The sequence below is a fragment of the Phoxinus phoxinus genome (assembly GCF_949152265.1).
Source record: "Phoxinus phoxinus genome assembly, chromosome: 12".
Taxonomy (NCBI): domain Eukaryota; kingdom Metazoa; phylum Chordata; class Actinopteri; order Cypriniformes; family Leuciscidae; genus Phoxinus; species Phoxinus phoxinus.
This window is the reverse complement of record NC_136887.1, coordinates 6,843,582-6,870,861: the sequence shown is the minus strand read 5'-3', so window position 1 is coordinate 6,870,861 and position 27,280 is coordinate 6,843,582. Positions and strand designations below refer to the sequence as shown.

Sequence of the window (27,280 nt, the reverse complement as noted above, 5' to 3'; positions counted from 1 at the left end):
CTAATGAACATCCTCACATTCTGCACGATACCACTAATTCGAGAAATTTCCAGCACAAAGACATAATTAGACAAACTAATTAGACGCAGTCTTCGCTGCACAGAGATCCTCCGCAGTTCAAGTTATCCGCCTACCTGGCGTGTCCTAAAATAGGCAGGAGCCGTCAAGAACATATATGTTAATTCTGCTCGGCAAACACGCTTCGCACCGTGTGCACGGAAGCGTGTGCACAACCGGTACGACGTGTCTTCACACACCTAATGGCTTTTGTATCCGCTGTGTCGCAAACATGTTGATCCGCAGCTTTTCCGTGCAAGAACGAGACATATGGGTGAGACTTGTTCATTACGTCCAAGAGGGGAAAGATGCAGCAATATGAATCTCTACAGAAGCATTAAACGAGAGTCAATAGCACAAGGAAGGCACGTATGGATATTCGAGTCTCTGGAGGGTTAATTATTTATCGCAAATTGCCCCTAGAAGGGCTTTAAAAATGTTCCGTAGAAGGAGAACCTGAAGTGAGGAGAGGCCGGGGAAAGTGAGGAAGTGAGAAATGCCGGACAGAATGAGATGTAATTGATTTTAAATGTGATGGGGGAAGCCACAGTCTCCGGAGAAAAGTGGAGCTCGTCGCAGCGGAAATGGCAGTGGGAACGCGGCTCTATGAAGATTGCAATTAACACTCCGGCAGTATTAAATACTCCGCTAAAATAGACATTAGCTGGAAAAAAAAATGTGTTACGTGGAGCCTTGCGACAGAGAAGGGAGAAACAGAATATGTGAACATTTCTTGTTTGGGGGTTTTGAAGTTCTGAAAACATAATCATTACAGCGTAAATTACATTACATTACAAACCTTGAAAAGCAATTCCCTGGATCAAGATGGATTGATTTTACTAGACAAATTCACGTCTTCTCATGAAATAAAGTCAAGTCACCTTTATTTATATAGTGCTTTTTACAATACAGATTGTTTCAAAGCAGCTTTACAGAGATAACAGGAAAATAATGCAACAAAGTTTGTTTCTACAAGAAAATAGCGTCACAGTCCAGCTTAAGTAAGTTCAGTGATGGCTCATTTTTGTTGTAAAAAAGTTGTTAATTTAGTTCATTTATATATACAGCCGCTCTGTCATCGTCCAGCTCAGTTCAGTTCAAGCAGATCAATAATATTGTTGAATATTAAGTGTCCCCAACTAAGCAAGCCAAAAGCCATCAGGTGACAGAATAGAGAGAGAAAAAAACCTTGGGAGATACCAGGGCTGCGTTTGCCAAAAGCATTCTAAGCCTGAGTTGATGGTAGAGACCATTGGTGGAAATTGTTCTACGATCAACTTAAGCTTACGATGCTTTTGGGAAACGCAACCCTGGCTCAGTCGGATAGTGCATGTGCATAACCACTAGTTTAGGTAATGATTCAGGTTTGCGGCGCCAATACCAAGAGTTGGGCATAACAGCACCGATGAATGGTGCGAGTTGAGGATGGGACTTCTCTTTGTCCTGACCAATGGCAGTTGGGGAGAGAGGATGAATATTGTTTAAACATCTAAAGCAGGGTTTGCCCAAAAGAGGCTTGTGTATTAGACATACTTGACCCTGGATGACAAAACCAGTCACATGGGTCATTTATTTGACCTGAATAAAAAGCTGAATAAATAAGCTTTCCATTGATGTATGGTTTGTCAGGACATATATTTGGTCGAGATACAACTATTTGAAAATCTGGAATCTGAGGAGCAAAAAAATGGAAACATTGAGAAAATCTCCTTTAAAGTTGTGCATTTATGTTCACGATTGTGCTGCATTCACTCACAAAAATACATGTTTTATATATCTACGGTAGGAAATGTACAAAATATCTTCATGGAACATGATCTTTACTTATTATCCTAATGATTTTTGGCATAAAAGGTAAATGGATCATTTTGACCCATACAATGTATTGTTGGCTATTGCCACAGATATACCCATGCGACTCGTGACTGGTTTTGTGATCCAGGGTCACATATTAGAATTGTAACTTGCAGTGTAAAATATTTTGTCGAATGTGTTTGGCTGACAAAACAATCCCTGATCTAAGGTAAGATGTAGTGGTGTCAACAATAACCGATTCGGCAATGCATCGCAATGCGGGGCATGCACGATTCAGCATCGATGCGGCAAAGTGTCATAATCGATTTTGTCACTGTTTATTTTCTGGCCTTGAGTTAGACAATAAAGTTGTGAAGTTTCAATCACTTCCGGGGGCATAACAACAACAACAATCAAGATGGCTGAGGCGGAGGGAGATGACCGCGATAGACGGTTAATTAAAAACGCACCCAAAGCTTGGAAAGCGGAACATTTGGGAACATTTCGGATTCTACGAAGTTAATGGGAAACTAGACAAGACTTACGCGGTGTGTAAAACCTGCCACACTAAAATCAAGCACGTCATGCATGTCAAAGATACAGGAGAGTGATAATACACACATAGCAGCCAATAAAATCTGTTGTTCAATATCTGACTGTTTGTATTGCCTCATGACTGATGAAAAATTTGCCATGTTGTGTGCAGTAAAGTTTTGATGCATCGCAATGCATCGTAGAATCTAATTGAATCAAATCGTTACCTGGTGAATCGTAATCGAATCGAATTGTGAGGGCAGTGCCAATGCACACCCCTAGTAAGATGAACAATCTACAGTAAGTATTTTAGTATTTTAACCCCTCAGTAGGAGAGGGGTTCATCCAAGATTATTGCACAAGCCTGATCCTTCAACTGGCAGCAGTGACTACATCTTTGTTTACAATAACTCATATTTAATTTTGTTTAAATGATGTGACGGCTCAGTGCATCTTCATTAAAGTATTGAACTGACAAATAAGAGCAGGAGTGAGTTTGTGCACTAGGCCTGAGTATTGTTCAGCTTTGGCTTTTCCCATAAGCCCTATTCTTGAGTCAGAGCCCCAGGGGCGGCTGGTTTAACACGCCTGCTTGTTGTGAAAAACAGGTGCATGTGCACGGTCTGTTCATCACGGTGTAGCCACATTAACTCTTCCCTAAACATCCACTGCCCCTGCAAATACATTAGCTATATGTTTTAAAGGCTAGTGCACTGCTTCAGGAAGCTTATAAGGCAGCATGCGCACTGAAATGAAACCTCATAATGCATATTTACAAATAAATAAAATATATTTAGACTAACTGGGACTAGTCACAATGTGCAAGTGCATAGTGTTTCCCTAATGTTGGTTTGATTGCTTCTAATCCTCTCCTCTTTGGATAAAAGCGTCTGCTAATTGATTACATTATCCGAAAATTCACACCCAAAAATGTTTTAAGTTTACACAGCATTGCAGTAATGCATATTATGAGATAGCCCAGTGCATTAAATACATTACAAGTGAAAGGTACTTTATCTTATATTTCTTATTTTCTTACTTGAAGCATGATGTAAACAAGCCAAAAACAACTTCACACATTATGAACAATCGAGTTAAAACAAGACACAAAACTAACATTATGAAATGGATATTGATGATAGCTGATGTACAAACATTAGATGAGTTATATATTAATGCAGCAAGTTGCTCAGCAACTATAAACTACCTGCAATTACACCGAATCTAGACTGGACGTGAGTGGCACAATGCATCAAAACTGAAGTGTTCCCATTTAAATCAAGAAAGCACCCATACGCAACGCTGTTTACATGCTAGACATACCGGCCACTGCTTCTCATCCATACAGTGATCAATAGAGTTTACCAATAGCATGTTGATGAGCTAAAAATTGAATAAAGTCCCTTTAAGGCAAGTCATTTCACTCGGCGGCCATCTTTGAAGCATGCATGCGAGTGCAGCTCCTGTTTTTTAAAATAGGGAATAATTCTCCAAAACTGTTCGCCAAGCTTACACTTAAATTTCATATTTGAAATCACCAATGAAATCTGACAACAACTGTCTAATTTAATTAAAATTAAAATGTAATTTTTTACACGTTTTTCATGCTAATGCGCAGTGGAAGCGCGTCTGACTGTTTCTATGGGAACCGGAGCTTATAACGGCAGCTGCAGTGACGCGATGACTTTACCAATCAGTGATTGGCTCTTATTTAGAAGGCGGGGCTTATTCCGCCATATTGCACTTTTCCACATTCAAAACAATACACTCGTCTTGTGTAATTCTATAGTCTTTGGTAATACTCTTATAAGTACAATAAATAAATAGTGCAAAAAAAATGAAATACTAGTTAAAATAGTGAGTTTTCAGGATTAAATTTAACATATAGTTTTAATCACCAATTTGGGGTTGTCTTTCTCATGCAGAAGAACACATGCAGTACTGCCTTAGATACTGGCCAAAATGAGATTCATTGCAGAGCATCATGAAACATCCTTCACATTTGGGAGCAATGCGTCTAGGACGGCAGCTCACTCGGGTTTCATACAGAGTCATTGTCATTGTCATCGCACAACTGAATCAGTCGGTGACTAAAGCGTGCAATGACCTCGGGTTAATATGTGAGTCAGACTAACTACAAGGAACACGAATTTAGAGTGGTGTTATTAATACAATTATGATTAAATACGCCACATCTTAGTGATTTGACTTCCTACAGATTCATCAATGCTCTACAAATGAAGAAATTAAGCAAATTTGGACCTTAATAGAAAATTAATTGGCGGTGCTGAAGGCGTTGGAGCAGATACGTGGATTAATAATGAATAAAAAGGAGTTTTCCTCGTCTTCCTCTCCTGTTTGGATCCGGTGGTGTGTTTGAGATGTCTTGAGTCCAGTGAGGTTGTGCCAGTGAGGTGGAGAGGCGAACCCTTGACAGGTCCCAGTGTGACACCGCATGCTGATGACAGCCCTGTCTGCCAGCTGGCTCAAGCTTCCCGGCCAAGAATGAGTCTACAAACAGGTGAAAGGCTCGCTGCCTACACTGAGAGAAGAGACGCTGTTCACAGAAAAGGTTCACAGTGGGTCTAGGAGCGATGGCGCTGTGCAATCAGAGTCCGAAATGAATGCCTTTTTTTCATATTCAAACCACCAAATATAAGGAAACAAATCACAACGCGTCATAATTTTTTTTTAGCTGTGTGTCACTGAGAGATGTGGACTGGCTCATTTCAAATATAATTTGTGAAAACAAGAGGGGATCGAGCCTTTGCAGCTGCCGACTCAAGGTTATGGAGGAGTTAACCACAGTATATTAGATTATCATCAACCCTTAGTGAGTTCAAAAGGCATTTAAAAAATGTTTTTACACGTTAGGTTTTGATCCTACATGCGTGTCGAGGTACTGTTGTCACAGGTATTGGTTTTTAAGAGTCTGAAGATTTTTTAGGTGTATTTAAGACTTAAAGGATAACTCTCACCAAAATTGAACCTAGGCTATTTTTGTTAATCTAACCGAGTCAAACTTTCGTGTAAAAGCATAATTAAAATGGAAACGCCACTTTTAAGATTGACCGTATTTTCGTTTTCGGTCAAAATGTCTTTTGAATGGGAGTGCATGGGGCACTACAATGATAGCATCAAAATCGCTACTAATGCGGCTCGACACAACATGAAACTGTGCTGGAAGTGTCACCAGCTGCTCTACACATGAACTCCAGCATTGACTACATTGTTTGTGTACACAAAGTTTACTTAAAAGAAAGGTTTTGTACGACTCAATTTATCAGTTAGTGTTTCCGGTGGCTGGAATTGTGTCAGTCAAAAGTAGCCGATCTCCGAATGCAACGTAACATGAGGAGAGTAAAGATGGAAAGCTCCTAAAGCTTGTTTCCATATAAATTGCCATGAGCCAAGTGTCTGAGTTATCATGCTTTTCATTGGAATTACAAGTTCATGACATTTCCTCATATGGAGTCAGTTCATTACATTGCATTCGGATATCGACTACTTTTGACTGACAAAATTCCAGCCACCGGAAACACTAACTGATAAAGTGAGTCGTACAAAACCTTTCTTTTTAGTAAACTCTGTGTACACAATGTAGTCAATGCTGGAGTTCATGTGTAGAGCCGCTGGTGATACTTCCAGCACAGTTTCATGTTGTATCGAGCCGCATTAGTGTTTTAAAAGTATTTTGATGCTATCATTGTAGCGCCCCATGCACTCCCATTCACGATTCTCCCATTTTACACGAAAGTTTGACTCGAGTAGATTAACAAAAATAGCCTAGGTTGCAATTTAGCATATTCTTTATTTATAGTTATGTGTTTGATATATTTTATGTTTTATTGTTTGTGCAGCACTATGGTCAACATTGTTGTATTATCATGTGCTTTATAAATAAATTGGTATTGGAATATACGACGCTGCAAGTGACCCAATAACCAGTGCTGTTATATACTGGATATAGTATGCGAGGAAAATGGGCAAAATAATGCAATACAATGGATAAGCAAAGTAAGAAATGTTCTCACTGCATTTTGCATTGGCAGCTGTGATAAACATGTGGACAAAGCATGCGTTAAAACAAAGTGTTTAAAATGGTATTGGCTTCAACCTCATAGAAATCCAAACATCCTTCAAAGTCCTCTGTTCTGAAAAACTGAAATCATTTGCGGCACAGAGTAAGTCAAAGGACTTCAAAACATGATCCTGCCAACCTCTCTGAGAATAAACCAGTTTAACGCTTATCATCTGACAGCCATACCACATGCAGCAGACTAAGGGTGCGTTTACAAGACAACGATATGCTCAAAACAGAGAAGTTTTTCCTTTGAGTTTTCCGCATCCAGACGACACCATTGTCAAAAGGATCCCCATTCACACGGATCCGCGAAAACGCCTGAAAACGCTGTATTCCGCTGCCAGGCCATGGCGACGAAACACTATAGACTGAATAAGTAATACACATGTACATGACGTCATCGTCTTCAGAGATTTGCGTTTTTATTGTTCACATGGAGACCGTTTTCAAAAACTTGCATTATGAAACCCGTTTTCAGAGATTTGCGTTTTCAGGCACCCAAACCGCCGTTGATGTGTAAACGAACGGCCAAAACGCATAAAAAGTTTTACGTTTTTAGTTGAAAAGTGTTGTTTAAACCTCCCCTAAAATAATTTCCTACTGCTCCACATTACAATGCATTATACTATCATTAAATTATACCAAGAATATACAATATTTGGTCTCACTTTATTATTTTAGGTGTCTTCAACTACTATGTACTTACATCAAAACTATTTTTAGGTGCAATGCACTTGTGTAGGTGTTGTATTGTAAGACACTTGTGCTGCTATTGAGGGGGATATGGGTAAGGTTGGGACAGGTTTAGGTAGGTTAAGGGAGGGTTAAGGGAGGGTTAAGGTGTAAGGGAAGGGTCAACAGTGTAATTATAGATGTAATTACAGAAATTAAATATAGCTGCAAGCAGCCATTACGGGGCCAAGCGCAAAAGCAGACGATGAGATATGCCTACATGGCTGAAAGTGTGAGACAAACTGCAGCAAGGATCAATTGAAGACATTTAAAGATGAATTTTGGCAAAATGGTTGAAAAATCACATACAATAACTAAAAATATGATTATCACTTTCGACCAATAGGTGACGCAGCTACGAAACTGATGTGATGTGGTCAGAGTGAAGTGACAATGACACATACAAAGTTTGGTGTCAATCTGTCAAGGCATTGCATATATAAAGCCTGAATAGTCATTTTGGCATCATGCCTCAACTTTGCCAAAACGGTTTCGTCTATCGACACGAAATCCATAACTTTTACTCGGCACGGTCTGGAGATGACACGATCCAATTTTGGTGAAAATCGGACGTTCGGTCTAGGAGGAGTTCGAAAAAGTAGGTTTTAAAAGAAAATAAAGATGGCGGACAGGAAGTTTGGCTGACTATAGCAAAATTGGTATCTATGTTTTCAACATAACCCAAGGAATCTATTGAGATCAGTGTCATTACAATAGGCAAATTTATTCAAAAGTTATTAGCATTTTTGGAAATTTCATTATAACTTTTGACCAAAAGGTGGCGCTGTCTCATAATCTTTTGAGTACCTTTAGGGCGTTGTACTGATGACCCATACTGAGTTTCGTAACGATACGTTCATGTGTTCATAAAATACAGCATTTTAGCACATAATTAAAAATGGCCGACAGCCAAAATGGCCGATATGGGAAAATTGAATATCAGTCAACTCAGCACGACGCCCTGAATCTAACGAGACCACTTTTGTGATTTTTGAACAAACCGTTCAGAAGTTATAAGCAAAAACATAAATTCTTCATATCTCCAGACCAGTAGGTGGCGCTGCGCCGAAACGCAGCATGTAGCCTCAGATCATGCTTGTGATGACATGTACCAAATTTGGTCTGAATCCGATAAAGCGTTGTGGAGATACGGCCTTACGTCTGTTTTCGCAAGCGCTACGTAAAATTTATTTGCGCGGTATTCGAGAACGGTAATTCGAATCAACTTGAATTCCATAACTTTTGGTTGTCCAGGTCTGGAGATGATCTGGTTCATTTTTCGTGAAATTCGGAGCAACGGCCTAGGAGGAGTTCGAAAAAGTAGGTTTTTCGGAAAATTCAAAATGGCGGGAAAACTATTATGACGGAAAATGACGTCATAGGGTGTAGTCGAATCGTCATGAGCTCAGGAATCAGAGGAAAAAAGAATTTTGTTTCTAGCCCTTGTGGTTCAAAAGTTATTAGCATAAACATGAGTGCAACTTTGGACAGTTGGTGGCGCTAGAGGGATTGATTTGGAGACTCCAAATTTGCTATGTTGATAGTTCAGGCTGTCCTCTATCACTGTGCCAATTTTCATAAGTTTCCCGCAAACGGTTCTATAGGCTGCCATAGACGCCCAGTCGGAAGAAGAAAAAGAAAAAGAAAAAGAAAAAGAAAAAGAAGAATAAGAACGGGAACAGATACAATAGGTGCCCGCACCTTCAGTGCTTGGCCCCTAATTACGGCTGTAACTACATGCAGATATTTTTAAATTTAGACAATAAGTGCATCGTATCAAATTATTAATTTAAATGTTAGTGTAATGTAAAGTGGGACCCAATATTCTTACTATATATACTAAAATAAACCATGTTTATCTCTTTTGATTGTTTTTGGTCTTCCACTAATGGATTGAAAATTTAACCCATGAAATAAATCCAAAATGGTCACTAATTCCCGTTTATTCCTTTTGCCTGACATCTAATTACATACAAAATTGTACCTCTATAAATTGAGCCTACAGGGGCTTGAACTTCGTACCCTTGGGTTAACAGCCCTGATCACCATCATACCAACCTTTTAAAAATTGGATGAAAGAGACGAGCATGGAAGATTATTACAGTGCTCATTTTTGGCGCTCATTTGGTGGTGTTTAAAGATCCTGAAACCAGAGCCGGCAGCCTCAGAGGCCGAGACACACAAAGACTCTAGTGTCACTCAGTCCACTGATGATGGGGGGTTGGGGAATGAAAACGCCGCCGAGCACACAATTAAAACCCCCAGGATGAAGCAGGATCTCTTTCTGTGAAGCCTCTATAATGCATTATAAAGCTATTTTAATGTACTATGAAGGCGTATAGCATGCATTACATGAATTATGTTATTTGTTGCACGTACCGCTGCAGTTCGGAAATGAAATGTCTGGTGAGTGGCGCTAAAAGATTAAAGCTCTGTTGCGCTGGGAAATAACGCTTAACTCGACCCTAAATCTAACCAATAGAGTTAACTAAAGCAAACGAGAGATAAAAACAGTACATTTGCTGAAGCAATCGTGCAACATTAACTTGCTTCTGCATAGCTTTGAGCTCTTTTAGTGTGATCCGTGTTTCACAGACCACTTCCGAGCAAGTTTACTATAGTAGAAAAACCACACGTATGGAGCTAATTGTGTGATGAAAACTGCAAAATGTAGTCTTTTGAGGCCATAGCATAGTATTGTGCAAGGAATTGTGCGATAAAAAAGTATTTATTAATCATTAATCTGACCCTTATCATAACAGTGAAAAATAGTTTTGCACCAAAAAAAAAAAATGTAGATGCAAGCATGTTTTTCTAATGAGCCTGTGTTGATCTTAAATATATCAGTAAAGCCAATTAATCGGCTGCCATTTTGAACTGGCATAGGCCAATGACCAAGTTTGCTTGCTGGATACACAGAAGTGTCAGCTGACCACAATTCAATACATATCACGATACTGAACTCACGATACGATATTATTGCAATTCTCTAAGACATATGATAAAAGGTTAAAGGAACACTCTGACTTTTTGGGACTTTAGCCTATTCAACTTATCCCCCAGAGTTAGATAAATCCATACATACCTTTTTCATCTCCGTGCGTGCTATAAGTCTGTTTGACGCACCCACCGCTAGCCTAGCTTAGCACAAAGACTGGATGTAAATGGTTGCAGCTAGCATACTAATCCAAATAAGTGACAAAATAACGCAAACATTTTCCTATTTACATGTTGTGATTTGTATAGTCACAGAGTGTACAAAAAACAAAGTCATATGAGACACAGACATATTTTAACCGTATAAATACTGGGAACTATATTCTCTGAAGGCGAAGCACTGCTACTTGGGCGGAGTGATAACCGCAGCACCTGAGACGCGCCGTGGTGAGGAGCAGAGAGTTCGTTCAGAGCGCGTCTCAGTTGCGCTGCGGTTATCACTCCGCCCTATATTCAGGGGATATAGTTCCCAGTATTTATACGGTTAAAATATGTCTGTGTCTCATGTGACTTTGTTTTTTGTACACTCTGTGACTATACAAATCACAACATGTAAATAGGAAAATGTTTGCGTTATTTTGTCACTTATTTGGATTAGTATGCTAGCTGCAACCATTTACATCCAGTCTTTGTGCTAAGCTAGGCTAGCGGTGGGTGCGTCAAACAGACTTATAGCACGCACGGAGATGAAAAAGGTATGTATGGACTTATCTAACTCTGGGGGATAAGTTGAATAGGCTAAAGTCCCAAAAAGTCGGAGTGTTCCTTTAACACATTTTTTTACTGTTGATTAAAAAGCTAAAATGCTAAATTTGGTATTACATTGTGGGTGTAAATAGGCTTGGACTTGGTGCTGGTAATCCAATGCACAGGACAATGGTGACACCAGGATTAAAATAATCATGATTTTGAAGCTGAAAATACAGAATTATTTTATACAAATATGCTTGCACTTTGTCACTGACTAGATATATTTAAAGTAATGTATGCCACTTTTTACTGGTAACATAAGAAATTTGACATAATCAGGACCCACAAATATTCCCCCATTGCATTATTATACATTATATTCAACATTATATAACATTATATAATAGTTTAATGTAGTACTGACACTAAAACTTGAATTTTTTCTCTCACAGTAATATTAATTTTGGGTAAACTATTCACAATACAGATCGTCACTATCCACAATACATATTGTTGCATTTTTGTATTGCGATATATTGTGACACGATATATTGTTACAGCCCTAGTCAGTTTCGAAATCTACTGTCATTCTCATCAATGCATAACCGACAGTTTTGAGGAAATTTTGATATATATATAGTCTGAATTGGACATTGAAAAACACAGCTTGACTACTGTATGTTGATCAAGTGTTTTGACACTCTTGGTACTCTTTTAATATGTATAACTATTATTTGGTGACCATTAAATTAATATACTACCAGTAAAAATGTACAAGTCCAAAATTAACTGTCTTATGTTTTGAATTGAGAAAATGCATTGGCCATAAATACTTCCTACTAGCCATTAAACTTAAATTTTTACGCTAATATTAGATTAAGTTTTGTTTAGGTGGAATAACATCAAGAATGTGCTCTGGTGGTGTTAGTAAAATGTACAACAGTTAGAACAAAAACAAAAAACCCAGTCTTCCTAGCTGAACACCAGTTTGTGACGTTTTCAGTCTCTGAACTATTCAGTGGTCGAATGTTTTTTATCTCTTACAAAAATGCAATTCCAATAATATTTAGTGCGGAGACGATCATTCAGTTTGTGATTTCGCCTCCTGCTTCGCTGAAATCAAGCGCTGCGTCGCACCTGCAGTCTCTCTGCGTGAATCGCCACTGTTGACAACTGTCTGCGTCGCACATGGCTGGAATATGATTTCATCAAAGAGCTCTTGACCACAGCCACTACAACCCAGCAATTTACATACAGCGTAAAACCACCACAGCATTCACAATGAAAAAACCCCCGCTCCATCAAGAGCTACTTCAGCCGAACAGCTCTGCGCATTCAGATGTGTGCTTCCACACCAAATTATCATATCATGCAGAAAGATGTGTGTGTTCAGTTCAGTACAGTATAGTATAGTTAAACCAGGGAGAGCGTATTCCATGTGCGTGGCATTTTAATATGGTTTTAAATGTGAGGGAAACAAAGACGTGCGCTTTTAACATGTGCCAAGAATGAGCAGAAAATGTGTTGTGTGCCAGAAGGAGAAAGTATACAGGCTTTGCTTACACTGTAACAACATGGGGAACTGCACAAGTCAAGCATGGCTGAAAATACCACTGGCTAACATGGCTGAGCTGACTCGAAACGCACCCCGATATGTGCTTTAGATAATGTGTTTTGAGACCGTGATGTCCAATGGTGAGGTTTAGATAGACTGCTCGCAGGTCTTGAGACCATTATGCATAAAAGTGGCATATACATAGACAGCTCACTTGATTTTAAACCATGACGCATAGTAATGTCATCTAGGTAGGCAGCTCACTAGACTTTATATGGTGCCCAAAAAACGCTGTGTATGTTGGCAACTCACAATTCAGTCTAGGTAGGCACCTTACTAGGTTTTTTCAGACTGTGGTGCCCAAAATGCACTCTACGTAGGCAGCTGACAGGGTGTTTTATACTAAAATGCCCAGAAATGCTGTCTAGACAGCTCACTAGGTATTCAGACCAAGACCAGTGGCATTGGGTCCGTGTTTTTCCCCCCATTCATTTTTCCCAAAGGGATTTTAATGAAAGTTTTTGTTAAAGCATTATAAGCCACAAATCAACCAAACCAGCGACTGGGTTTCGATTTGAAGCAAAAAAAGTACTTGAAAATCAAGACAAAAAGAAAAAGATACAAGACTGTGAACTTTACAGCTTTAATGAGGAGAAGAAATGCAATCTCATGAAGCATTGTAAAGGACATAATCGCATTAAAAACCCGGTGAAATATTAAACTTCATTTAAAGAAATTGATTATATATATAGAAACAATATATTTTAAGGTTATTATATATATATAATGAACCCCTGAAGACAAATTCCTTTCCTGAAGACAAGATTTTCCTGTGGGGGTTTTAAAATGTTTTTTTTAATGAGTTAAATAAAGCCAAGTTAATAAACATAACTTGACGATACTTTGACCTATACACTCACACCCCAAGCTGTCTTATAGTTTTAACATACTTTTATATATATATATATATATAATTGCTTCAAAATTCACGTTTTCGGCTATGGGTGTGTGTAATTTACGTTGTAGAACAAAACGTCAGAGTATCGCCAAGTTATGTTTACCACAGGCTTTATTTTACTAATAAACTGAAAAATATATATAAAACCTCATAGGAAAATATCGAGGGAACCAACGGCAAATTATAATAGTTTTCTGGGTTCTGACATCATCCTGCACCGCTCTATTACATCATTTGCAGTGCGTCAATCTCTTTTGGCACGATTTGCATCATGGGTAATGTAGTTTCCACCACGCATTTCACTTTTAACCACAATTATTTAAAATATATATTTTAAAGTAGGACTGTAAACCATTAATCGCGATTAATCGAATCCAAAATAAAAGTTTGTGTTTACATAATATATGTGTGTGTACTGTATATAATTATTTTGTATATATAAATACACACACATGCATGTATATATTTAAGAAAAATGTGTTATTTATATATAAAATAGTTCTATTTATATATAATATAAATCAAATAAAAAATATATATGCAGTATATAAATGCAAATATTTCTCAAATATATACATGCATGTGTGTGTATTTATATATACAAAATAATTATACACACACATATATTATGTAAACACAAACATTTATTTTGGATTCGATTAATCGTGATTAATCGTGATTAATCGTTTATAGCCCTATTTTAAAGCGCTAAAAAATACGTTGAAATAATGTGAACAGATGGCTTTAACATTAGCATTTAGCCTTGATTAACAACCTCTGAACTTTGTTTATTTTTTTTAAAAGTTATGGTTAAAAATCTTTCTTTTTTTTAACTTCCAGAGCCCGAATGATGCACTTTATTGTCAATTAAATCAAAAGCAAGACATTTTAACAGGCCAAACTATTATAAATATCCGTGTGGTTTCCTTGACTGAGCTGAACCGCGGCTGGCTCCTGAACTTTAGCCTCAGGTGAGCCGATCGGAGACTCGGGAAGCCTGACGTCTCTCTCTGTCCCTCAGGAAAAGCCTGAGCTCTCTCCCCCTCCGGCCATGAAAAGCAATCAGGAAGCGGAACAATCTCCCACGGACCTCACCTCTGTTTAATTACAGCGCCGTCTCACTGAGCTTATCCACGCTCCCAGAGAAGACATGCTGCAATATGACTGGAACACCGACGCCACAGTCGCTGAACATGAAGCGTGTAGCGGCGAGTGCCACTGATATCAGCGGACAATGCAAATCATCGAAGGATTGGAGGACCTATTTTTGAATGATTCAAATAACTAGTGAGCAGCGGGACTGAAGGCTATTACAATTTTTAATAACCACTAATCGCACACTTATCGTGAAATTACGCATACCCCCTTTATATTGTTTAACATGTTTATTTTGTCATCATTTGCTATATCCAGTAAACTATCAGATTGAAGGGTGATTCTCACAATAATGTATTTTCTGCAAGCTTTTTATAAGGTCAATTTAGGTGTGTGTTAGGGGTGTGAAGGTACACGTATATCCGGACTCAACCGTTTCGCTACAGGACGTCCGGTACAGTGCACACGTGTTTGGGAACACTTGGGTTTCCCGGTGAATTACGAAAGCTAACCGGCCATTAACCAATACTCACATATATTGGAAAGGTTTTCATAAGCTGTAAGCCATAATCATCAAAATTATAACAAATAAAGGCTTGAAATGAGGTCTCACTTTGCATGTAATGAGTCTATATAATATATTAGTTTCACCTTTTAAGTTGAATTACTGAAATAAATGAACTTTTGCACCATATTAAATTTTTTTTCTGTAAGCTCTGTGTTTTGTTCCTTTCGATAAGAAACAAAGTGTCATATTTCATATTCTGTCCATTTTATCACGTAATTAAACAGAAAAACGTATCATATCTCGTGGAATCGCTCAATCAGTGTTTCAACGGCGGAAAAACAATAAAACAGCTCGTAAACAATATCCCACGTAGCATTACGCCATTGACCTCAGGAAAGTTAGTCAGAGAAATCAACTCTTTCACTAAATATATACTCTATATTAGCCTATGTAGTTATTACATTTTACGTAACCTGTTAGTGATGTCTTGGTTATTTAATGTAGGTTTACATAAATCTGTCATAGAAATGACAGCCATTGTGTAAATGATTATATTTCAACAACGAATTGGAGTAGAAACAAATAATTCGATTTAGAAGTTAAAGCAAAAACTTATGTGCAGTTTACATGTTTGCATACAATTTGTTATTTTAGTGTTGATTATTATATCTAAAAGTAAATAGCAAGCAACTGAATCTAGGCTAACAATTTAGTCTGTTGTTCACCTTTAATATTAATGTGCAATAGAGCTACTAATATAGTTTACAGCATTAGCAGAGATACTTTTTTATCCTTAAGAAAGTTTTAGTTATAATTGAATTTATGTAAAGACAGAGACACATTTGTTCAGTAAACCACTGTTTAATTAAAAAAAAGCTATTTTATGTTTAGTTTTCTTCCCCGTCAGATGTGTGTCCCGTTACACCACTAGTGTCTTTACAAAAGAAAGGACACTTGGAGACTCCCAAAGGGACACCAAAAAAAACAAATGAAGTTAGGAATCCAAATAATTCATAAATGTATGCAGACCATTTTTAATGTATGCACACCGTTTTTACATTCATAAATGTATGCACACCCATGAAAATAATTTACAGTGATTAGTAAGTGTCCAGTGCAACATCACTGGATCAATGGACTGAACACTTTCCCAGAGTTTATCTGATCGCAAACAGGAAGTGAAATCGGGTTAAATTTAAAATTAAAAGTACGCCACTGGAAATGCCCTCGACTTCTAAGATCATCTATCTACGTGATGCAAATTCCATTAATGACGCAATTGACCCTTCGCAGGGAGCTTGATTGACAGGTGATCTGAATCATACTTCGCCATCCGCCATTTTGTCGGACAAAGCAGTCAGGAGAGTTATTAGATTAACATGGGAGTGTTGATGCTCTACAGCGATCTGTCAGGCACATTAAAGAGCCACAAAACGGTATTTATTGTTTACATTTATTTAAAAAAATGACCAAATTTGAAAGATGAGACTTTGTTTAATATGATTAATATCAAAAGTAACCGGAAAGTAAGCTGGTCTGTCCTGTCTGTCAGCGTGTTGTCAGTGTCCTCTCTGCTCTGCGATGTATTTTTCACTCATGAGAACATGGTGTGGCGTGAGAGCGGCGTAGCTTGTCGGGCATAGCGACAGTAACTAAGGGGGGCGGGTCTTTGCGAACGGTCAACTGTGCGCGCTTCAGTAATTGATTTGTATTCAATTATTTTGCCGTGTTCATGATTTTGAATTATATATAGCTGAAAACAGATAAAAGATAGCAAATAAGATAAACAAAAAAAATATTGAATTAAAATGAACAGAATTTTGCACAATATTTATGCCAAAGTCCATTCGAAATATTTAAAAACAGAAATCACGTTGATTAGACGACCCTATTAGAACTGACAACATTTCGGTGCAATGAGCAGTTAATCAGGCATTAATAGCCGCTAATGCTGATAATCTCACAACGACTGAAGAACAGCGATTAATCTGCCTGGGCCGTAACTTGGTCTCACTAATTGAAACGTACTCAAGTTTCCCGTGAATCATCAAGGTAGCCTATGTTCTCTACTCACCTCATAATCACTCAGCAAAACTGTTGTTGTAATGTGGCTAATAAGGGATTTTCCCCACTGCAGAAGCTTAGCGGTAAAGAAGCTTTCAGAAATCCTTTAGGCCAAGGCCTTTCAATTAAACCAACCAAAACAATACACTCACAACGGCAGCGACGACGCTTGCAGTCCAGGGAAAATCAATGCGAGCGAGCGCTTTTATAAAGAGATGCGTGAAAAACAACAAGAAAGGTGGAAATAATGAGTGGAATTAAAGGAATGCTGCAAAATAAAGGGTAAAAAAATGTCATTAAATGAAAAATGATTGAGAACAAATACAATGTGGGGGTGGAAGAGGTTGTTCAACACAATTTCACTTCTATTATATTTCTCTCGCAATATGTGAATCTGACTGCCTCAATGCCATCTGGTCACCTCAAAAACATTCCTCCTTCTAACCATCATCTCAGAGGGCATTGTTGAGGCAAGAAAACCAGCAGACGGTATGACTGAACGCAGGGGAGAAACACACTAGCCCATTGATAGACTTGTGACTCAGTGAGTGAGCGGCACAGATTGAGCCGACATAGTGCTCAAAACTGCCAACGGATTCAATCAGAAGAGATGCACTTCTTTTAGATGACTACAAACAAACAGTCGTCGCATCATTCTTCAGATGCCTCAAGCGTCTTTGACACATGCTTCAGTCTGCACACTGAACCTGGACACGGTCACTGATGATGCTCATAGGTTTTCAGACCATAATGTCCAGAAATGCTGTCTAGGTCAGTCATTAATTGTCAGGCATTGAACTAGAGGTTGATGAGACAAACACTGCATTTCTATACTATACTGAATAATGACAATAAGTTAAGTAACTATTATGCATCTCGACACAAGCATAATGTATTTTAGGACTCAGTTTTCTATTGAAAATTACCTCATATTTGTTAGTTTGATCTACACTTTTTGGCACAAGACAATAAGAGTATTAGGCAAGAATGATCCAACACTACCATAGCATCATTGAGCATATTTAAAACTGTGCCTATGATGGGAAAATATGATATCTAAGTATGCAGTCCACTTATGATGACCAAAAATGCTTTCTAGTTAGGCAACTAAGACTCCCAAAAAAATGCCCTATATAGGAAATCGTAATGTCCAAAAACGATTGGTCGTCTCACTTTTTTTTTTTCGGCACCATATTAAGTGTGTCCCTTCAAAAAAAAAAAAAAAATCTATGCCTGCAGCTCTAGAGATCATGATGTTCCGAAATGCTGTCAGAGTAGGTTGAGTCTATGGTGCCCAAACATGCTGTCTATGGCAGCGCACTGGGTTTTACGACACATGCCCAAAAAAAAAAAAAAAAAATGCTTGGTTTTGAGTCAAGTGTCAGAAGTGAGCAGGATTTCATGAAGCCAAAAGTAACATTAATACGCACATTACGAACACCTCCTCCTCATCACATCTCATAATATCAATATGCACTGTATAAGAACAGTCATGCAATGCGTGCGTGCATATTGGCAAAGTGGTGCGTTTTCGTCCGTATTCATGCAGAACAGCACTTACCCATTCTTCACGCTGCCAGAATGTGTGTATTTCTTAACGCCGAGTTCTTTTGACCACAATGTTGAAATAATTTCCTTTAATCAGAGGCACTTGTGCATGTTTTCGCGCATCCCGGGCCTCCAGTGCGAGCGCAGGTGGACGCGCCTCCCGTCAGTGATGGAGAACAGCCCGCGGATTCTCTCTCCTCTATCGCTCCATCTGTGAGGACAGCGTCTTACAAGACCACTCGGCAGCTCCAGCGTGTCTCCATCTGTGCATCAGCCGCTGGATGCTGCCATTGTTCGGGCTGCGGGGTCTCGGTGTGGTGGTGGTGGTGGTGGTGATGGGCGCAGTCTCGTAAGCGCGTCTCTCCGGCTCCGGCGCGTCAGAGTGCGCGCGCCCTCAGTGCTCAGAGGCTCGTGACGTGTGCGTGAAGGGGAGGTGCTACAGGTGAAAAGGCCACAAAGTTTTGATTTTCCTTTTATCAAAATGGAAAGTTACCATAACGCGCAATACATAAACATAAAAATGTATTGTGACTCTGCTGGCTCATATTTTCTAATAAACAGATGATTGGATATGCAGTTAATAACGTAAAGGTTTTATTGAGAGGTCAGGGGTTAGTTGATTTAAAACAGCTTCAAACACTTTTTCACTAATGAAAATTACTCTTAAAAATATTATAACATTACTTGGTAGAACACATGTTAATTGCAAATATTACAATATTGAAACCTTGTCAAATAAATGACTCTTAAGGCCCCTTAACAGTTAACACCATAACTATAACAATAATGATAAAGATACATTTAGAAATTGTTCTACATTTAGCACCGCCCACACCACAACTATAATGATAATGACGACGCTATTGAACGATATTGCTGGAATCACTTCCAGAATCTTTTTTTTTTTTTCAGTAGATGAACCAATCAGAAAGCATCCTGCTTTAAACCGCTTCAGCATTAAAAATGGCAGACAAAATTGTAGCATACGCTTACATTAAAGGCCCACTGAAGTGCCATGAAACGTGTACGATTATTCAATGTGTTGACGTAATTTACACTAAAACAGGAAGACGGGGCGGAGCATATTGAACAGCTCCACCCCTTTTTTAAAATAGCCAATAGCGTTTGGTTTATATCACAGCTCAGCCAGAGCCGTTTAGCTCGGTAAAGCTGCAGTTTCCTCCTAATCTCCTACACATCGCTTTATATTACAGCGTTCGGCGCATAATTCAAATGGATGTGATTCATTTTCTGCTCTTCGGCGATTCGCGCACATGATCTGTTCTGTGCTGTCGTGTCTCTGGACCGGATCTGCGGAGGTTCGTGTGACACTGACATGAAACCAGACTTCATTCGCCCTGATGGAAAGCATGCTTACACTGTCTGAATCATTCCCTTATCCCTATATAGTGCACTATGTGCTATTCACCATGTAGAACATAGTAAATGTGTGAACAAGTGACCGATTTTAGCCGCAGCTTCAGCATCTATTTATAATGTAGGGGGCGGAGCCTCAGATTCTAGAGAGCATTTGATTGGACAGAAAATCTGATGAGAAGCTGAAGTGCAGAGTGATGTCTTCAAAATCATTGATGCATATTGGCGGAAGTGAGAGACTAAGATTTGAATGCTTATATCTTCTAAATGTGACTTTGTCATTGTTTGGGAGCACACTAGCTTAGATAACAATAAGGCTAACATATTCATACTTAAAAGACAAAAAAACAGAATAATAATGGCGTTGGTGTGGACTCTAATCTAGTTTGTTATACTGTAGTTATCTTTATACTCACTTAATAATGTTGAGTTAAAAATAACCCAACGAATAACCCAAATATGGGGTGGTATAGAACCTTCCCAACGGTGGGCTATTTTAACCAAATGCATTGGGTTAAAAGCAGGTTGGGTGAAAAGTAACCCAACAGTTAAGTTAACTAGGCCTATTTATTTATGACATTATTTTAATAAATAAAATACACAGTTTTCAAATACAAATAGTTTGTTTGTATAAAACACTAAATATGACTCAACAAATAATATTTAAATTACAAACTAAATATTGGGGAGTCTAAAAATGCTGGGTTGTTTCAACCCAATTTTGTGTCAAATATGGACAAACCTAGTTAAAAAAAATTATAAAATATTTAACCCAACGTTTGGGTTTGTCCATATTTGACCCAAAATTGATTGAAACAACCCAGCATTTTTTAGAGTGTAGAATCGAACGTAAAAATATACATAATTGTGTATATAAATTCAAAATACATAAGTTCATACAACATACGTATTTAACCCAACAGCTGGTTCATTACTAGAAATGACCCAACGATTTTAAAAATGAGCCAACATCTTTGGAAAATAACCCAACATATGGTTATTAAAAAAATAACCCAACGTCTTTTACTGTAGTTATCAGGTGTGAAAAGGCCTTTAGATCAGAAGTGCGGAGAGATTAAACAAACACACGGGACGAGGCAGAATCGTGAAAATATATTTTAAAGTTATCTTTACAACTGATGTAAAAAGCTATTGTATGTCAAAAAACTAAAATACTGAAATCCAATCTGTGGTGTTGAGCAAAGCAGCATATTAGAGGCAATCGTTCAAAGCTGCAGTTTGTGTAAGCGTTGCCCTCCTGCCGTCTCCTTTTCCATTGTGTGATTCCCAGCCTACGTATAGAGACACCATCCTGGTAAACAGAGCAATATAGTCCTCATTAAGCTCCGATCTCACACACATCACTGTAGACATGGACATCTGTGGATGCTAAGGTTCAGTTGGCCTTCCAGCACAAACCAGCACAACGAACAAGCGCTTCTGCAGTTTAACCACTTCAGCTGCCAAATATTTTATACGCCACGGCGAGGACGTTCTTCATCACAGTTACAAATGAGTAAGAATCAGCCCAACCAATTTAGAAATGTCCATTTTTATTGTACTTTCATCTACTAGATCATTAACTGTAAGAAAACTAGACTACACAGTAAAAAACGTTGGGTTATTTGTTTAACCCAACTTATGGGTTACACATATTGGGTCAAAATATTGGGTCGTTTTTAATATAGTTGGGTAATTTCTAGAAATAACCAGACTGTTGGGTTAAATATCCTTTATTATTATTGACAAAATAATAAAAGTAAATATTTAACTCAACTGTTGGGTTATTTTAACACAATGCATTTGGTTAAAATAACCCACAGTTGGGAAGGTGCTACACCACCCCATAGTTGGGTTATTCGTTGGGTTATTTTTAACCCAGCATTTTAAAGTGAGTAGAAGACAAGCAAAATCCTGCAAAATGTCACAGATTTTTGTAAGTTTGGAGTTCACTGTAAAAAAATATTTTTATGATTTGTTATCACAACTTTTTATCTTTTATCAAATCAACTTTGATAACTAATGTGTGAAGATAACATACTATTTTGAGTTTCTGTTTATTAAACCATTCTTCTTTATTGTATTAACTCAAATTTTGAATTACAACGAACTCAAAATTTTAAGGCAACAAGGTAACTTGCTTTTTTAAGTTACACCAATTTTTTTTTTTACAGTGTTGAGATGAGAACTGTATCGCCTCTAAATCCCAGAAAACATGTGTATGTGGGCCCCACATGCTGGGTTAGTCTTGGGGACCAACTGGGCATTGGCCCAAAATGGGCATTTTATCTGGGGCAACCTTCCCAAATGGGCTCCCTATGGGTACAAGTCGGGTCACTATAGGGAAATATGCACTGTAAAAAATGTTTTGTTGGTTTAACTTAAAAAACCAAGTTACCTTGTTGCCTTAAAATTTTGAGTTTGTTGTAATTAAATTTTTTTGTTAATACAATGAAGAAGAATCGTTTAATAAACAGAAACTCAAAATAGTATGTTATCTTCACACATTAATTATCGAAGTTGATTTGACAAAAAGATAAAAAGTTGTGATAACGTACAGCAACAATCATACACTGTAAAAAATGAAACCGTGATTTTTACGGTAAAAAAACGGCAGCTTGTGGTTGCCAGAACTTTACCGTCAAAAATACGGTAGCAACGTTATTGGTTTTACAGACTTAACTTAAAATGTACAGTAATAAACCATATTTTATTATCTGATATAATGTGAATTTACCGTTCTATTGAAGTATTAATATCTGTTTTGTACCTTTGTAATACACTGATAACCACCAATCACAGCAGTGAGGAGAGTCACATGATCAATCAAAGCACATCACAAGCAGCTCTTCCACAAGAAAGATAATACTAAGATATAGAAGCTGCACAGTGTCATTCACACAAACATTAAAGCTAGGGTAGGTAATCCTGTTCAGAAATTTTTTTTTTATACTGGGTGAAATGGTCCTTCCATTCTGATAGTAGTCAATACATTATGTGTTCAGAAAAAGGAATGGAAAAAATCTGACCTCTGTAGCAGCTGTAGGACAGTAAAAACTCTGACCAATCACTGCCATTCGGTGCGAATGTAAAGAACCAATCAGATGCCTTCATGTCTCGTGCCCGAGCACCACTGCGTGCACAGCAGTGATGCGCGGGTCAATGTATAAACAACCCGTGTCAGCTTTCATTCAAAAGTTAATAACGCGCTCAACATTCAGGTAAATAAGGATTTCCCACTGTCATCTCTGCAGACTGAGCTCGTGCGTCATCCTCGCGCAGTTCTTCAGCCAATAAAGTGTAGACCCATCTATTTCATAGAACATTGTGTCTAGTACTATATAAATTACAAAGGTTTAATTGGCATCTTTATTTCAAACGACCCGTCCGACCGCGACCAGAATATCATTAAAAATATTTTTGGATGACTCGTAACCGCGGGTAACCGCAGGCACCCGCTCATTTTGGATCAACCCGCGCATCACTGGTAGGTACATGCAGCTGACTCCAAATGTGGATGCGCGTTCATGTTTGTATGGGGGGGGGGGGGGGGGGAGAGGCAGGGTAGCTTTGGACGGAGCACTGACAGGAGGGGGCGGAGCTTAGAAGAGGTGCCACTTTCAAATCTGGCTAGCTCTCCAACATTACCGACCCTAGCTTTAAACACCATCTTGGTAGCACATGAAATTTAAAAAATGCAATAAAAATTCATTTAACAACATTAAATGTAACATAAAACCCTAATGTACATAACTGATTAGAAAAAACTAAGAAAACTATAAAGAAACATAGTTATTTCAACAAAAATACATCAAATGTGAAGTGTCACACGGAATTGTGGGAATGTCAATTTACGTTTTTTTCACCGTAAATTATACAATGAGTTGTTCTTTTTCACTTTCAAAAACTGTAAATTTAACGGTATTTTACAGTAAAATTACATGAAATGTACCATTAGATCTATCACAGTTATTTACCGTATATAGTAGAGAAATGTCTTTTACCGTTAAAATCACGATAATTTTTTTACAGTGTATGCTGTGATTCTGCATAATAGTTACACTTTCCTCAAATAAACCATAAGTTTATCACAGTTTGTTGCATACATTTAATCTAATGATATCATTTATGATCAGCATTGGTTCTAAAATATCACGATTGATGTTCATTGTCTATGATGTGGAAGTGTCTGTTGCTAATTTGCTGTCATGATGTATCGGCTTACGTTAAATTTGGTTGGTTTTGTGTCATGCACTTTGCAACCTGGCCTCTTGTCACATTATTTCCACTGAAATGCACACCCTGATTGTGGGATGATGCAACGAGGATTTGCATTTTATTACATTTTGTGTTATTTTGGTGATAACTCTCTGATTGCTTGTTGTATTTCCTGTCCAAGGTAATTTATAGAAGGACATCGTAATCTAGGCGGATTTTAGGCTGTTTACTGTTTTTCCTGACAAGGGAAGAGGATGAGAGAAGGTTTAAGAGTTACGGTTAGCTATTATACTGAATGTATCTGTTGTTACAAATAAAATATTTATGAGAAGATTGCTTGCAAATCACTGAAAGGGTGAGAAGTACTATGAAGTTTTTTGAATATGCAAATGAGCCCCGCCTCCACTCACTCACTCACTCAGAGATCCACTGGTTGACGATCACATGTTGATCTGATTGGTTACAAGGTAGTTTGTGATGTCAGAAACACCAGCGATTTCAAACCGTGTTTTTGAGACTGTCTTTAGTTCACTGCAGTTTTAAAGGAACACTTCACCTCTGGAAAGATGAATGTGTATTTAAAATGGGTCATTTATGTAGAAGAAATGTGAAATTATTTTTGAATTTGGAGCCTTCTAGACTGAGAAAAGACAGAAAATGTATTTTTGGCTTATGGGGATGAAAGACAACAACTCCCAGAATGCACTTGCTTCGCTGCCCTAGGAGGCCACGCCTACCGGTAAGAGATCGCAGTAAACAATAAGGCTATGCTACTAGTGAGTCTCCGTGAGTCTGCCCAGTATTTTGATGTCGCCCAAAATGTCCAGGATTCGGCTTTTGCGTTCTTCAGTCGCCATTCCTCATGTTTACTGTGACGAGCAGGAACGAGACTGACGGCCGCGGAGAACGATGCGAGCCCGGTGGCGTGATTACTGATGAGTGGCGCCGGCGCCTGTGAGACGCACCGGTCTCGTATCTCTCACGGAGGAGTGGGAATTTTCCTAGCAATGTTAAAACGCACATCAAACGATCACTTGTTTAGCGTTCATGTAAACACTACATTCATATTCACCAATCGGAATGAATTCAGTTAGATTGAAACAAAAGGTGTGCATGTAAACTATGAATGCGACTGCAGAAAGCAAAAGCCGAATCCTGGACATTTTGGACGATCTCGACGGCCGGACATGTCCGGGAAAAAGAGGATGGTCACCGCTACTACTCAGCTTTCTCCACAGAATAAGAAACTGTTTGCTTAGCTTCCAAATAAAGAATGGCTGACACTATATGTACATTCTGTGAGTGAGATCCCTCTATGGGCGGGTTGAAAACATGCGGAACAGCGCCTTCTACTGGATAAATGATGAGCTAGTGTTTGTAGTCTTACCCTTATTCAAATAAATTTGACTTCCTGCTTTTTATGACGCAAATTGACGATTTTTGCGTCATAAAAAGCAGGAAGTGGAACACTTAAATCCTTATTTCTCCCATCTCAGGGGAAAATAAGGGAATAAACCATGACCATTCGAAAATGTGACTGGGTTTCTAAAGATACAAAGTCTAATGCAAATGGGTGAAGTGTTCCTTTAAGGAATGGTGTTAACTTATGAATTTACACATGGTTTGTCTTAAAGTGTATTAAAAACACCCCATAGACATATAAACAACATTAAAAGCTTGATTTTTCACCACAGGGTGAACACTTTAAAGGGTTCTGTCATATATAGAATCTTTTAGATGTTCCCATCATGAGATAATTTTATGGATTTAGTTTTAATTAATTAAAGGCTTCAAAACAGGCTGAACGAAGAAGGCGAAACGAAGGATCTTGAGAAGTCCTGTCAAGGAACCTGATCTTAAGACCCCGGTAAACTCACGGCAACGTACTTTTTGTTCTTCGCTTAGGGGTAAAACAAAGTTTGAAATACGTGATCAGCGATATACTTTTAGATGAATATGTAAACATACGCTTTCCTCTCAATAACAAAGTAAACACAAAACAAAATTGAGAAAAGGGAGGAGGATGGAGTCCTGCTAACTTAACTTTCGCCGAGCTTTGCTGACAAACTTTTATAACGGCATAAATATTATTCTTTAAAGGTGCAGTGTGTGAGATTGACAGCTAGGGGTTGAAATGGGTAAATATAGGAGATCGTTGTTTCCCTCCTGCTCAGATTCGACTCTCACGATGGTTGCCAGATTGAGGACACGCAAAAGGAACAAGTGCAATTGACCCTTCGCAGGGAGCTTGATTGACAGGTGATCTGACCAATCATACTTCGCCAGCCGCCATTTTGTCCGACAAAGCAGTCAGGAGAGTTAGTAGATTAACATGGGAGGATTTGAACTTGAGAAGCGGAGTGTACTGACGCCTTTCCGCGGTTAAAACAACACTCCTTCTGATGTTCATTCATGTTTATTTAATGCTATAAATGAACTAGAAGGAAGAGATGATCGGTTCACGAGCAGATTTAACTGATGCTCTACAGCGATCGGTCACGACACATTAAAGAGCCACAAAATGCTATTTATTGTTTCATTTTCTTTAAAAAAATGACCAAATTTGAAAGGTGAGACTTTGTTTAATACGTTTAATATCAAAAGTAACCGAAAAGTATCCTGGTCTGTTCTGTCTGTCGGTGTGTTGTCAGTGTCCTCTTTGCTCCGCGATGTATTTTTCACTGCGTGAGAACATGGTGTGGCGTGAGAGCTTGTCGGGCATAGCGACAGTAACTAAAGGGGGCGGGTCTTTGCGACCGGTCAATTAACAATGGAATGCGAGGAGACTTAAGGCTGATTTATACTTCTGCGTCGAACTCACGCCGTAGCTACGCCGTAGGCTGTGTGTAGCGCGCGTACCCTCCGGCGTACCCTGAAATGCACCTCTCCAAAAATTTAACAACGCGTCAATTCTCCCTCGGGTTTCACACGCTCCCTCTGCATGTGTAATTGCGCGTCAACGCGGACAACGACGCAGAAGAATAAACGAAAACCAACGCATTGCCTACAGCGTAGTGGCTCAGGCATAGGTCCGACGCAGAAGTATAAATCAGCCTTTACAGACTGTAA

At 38.5% G+C, this 27,280-nt stretch overlaps 1 protein-coding gene across 1 annotated transcript in view; it reads right to left on the bottom strand.

The window, feature by feature from the left end:
* Positions 1 to 19,017, bottom strand: part of nexmifb (neurite extension and migration factor b) — a 73,389-nt gene extending 54,372 nt beyond the window's left edge. Inside the window, exon 1 of the mRNA XM_079630252.1 lies at positions 18,630 to 19,017. The gene's annotated coding sequence lies outside the window, so the exon portion shown is untranslated. The remainder of the gene's footprint in view (positions 1 to 18,629) is intronic.
* Positions 19,018 to 27,280: the final 8,263 nt, after the last annotated feature.